Here is a 601-nt window from a genome sequence, read left to right on the forward strand (position 1 = left end):
TCACACAGGTTCTTGGATCTGCTTTGTTAAAGGAAAGCAACTCAAAATGGGTTAACAAGCTTACTTTAATCAGTCAGACATATATCATTTACCTTGTTCAGGAGAAAAGGTCAGCACCCTGAACCTCAAAGTATACAGGCAGAATTATCAAGACAGAAACATCAAGTAGACAGATTTCCAAACTGTCCAACCATTACATCCATACCCAGTCAACATCTGGGTTTCCACATTCTGGGTTTTTCAAAGCCGGGGGACTCTCAACAACGGCTTCCCAGAATTCAGATCAAATCACAAAACACTTCTCAAAGTGAGTCCCAAAACAAAGTTACACATCAGGGCTTATATAGCCTTCTCCTGGCTCAGAGAATGTAACAACCTTATTGACCCACTGGCCAATCAAAAAGTATCTACTGAAAAACAAGCCTCCCTCCCCAGGCTTCTGGTGCACTTTAGCCTAGGGGCAGGGAAGATCTTTAAAATTTACATTCGCATTACAATGTTGGCATGATTTTTTTTTTCAGGCCTTGAAAGAAAAAAGGGCCCGAAAGTGACTTCTGAGCATTTATATCCAAATTGTATTGCTGACTTATCTTATGATGGC

The sequence above is a fragment of the Petaurus breviceps genome, unplaced genomic scaffold (genome assembly GCF_028583685.1).
Source record: "Petaurus breviceps papuanus isolate PSGF00001 unplaced genomic scaffold, PetGlider_PUasm1.0 324887, whole genome shotgun sequence".
Lineage (NCBI taxonomy): Eukaryota > Metazoa > Chordata > Mammalia > Diprotodontia > Petauridae > Petaurus > Petaurus breviceps.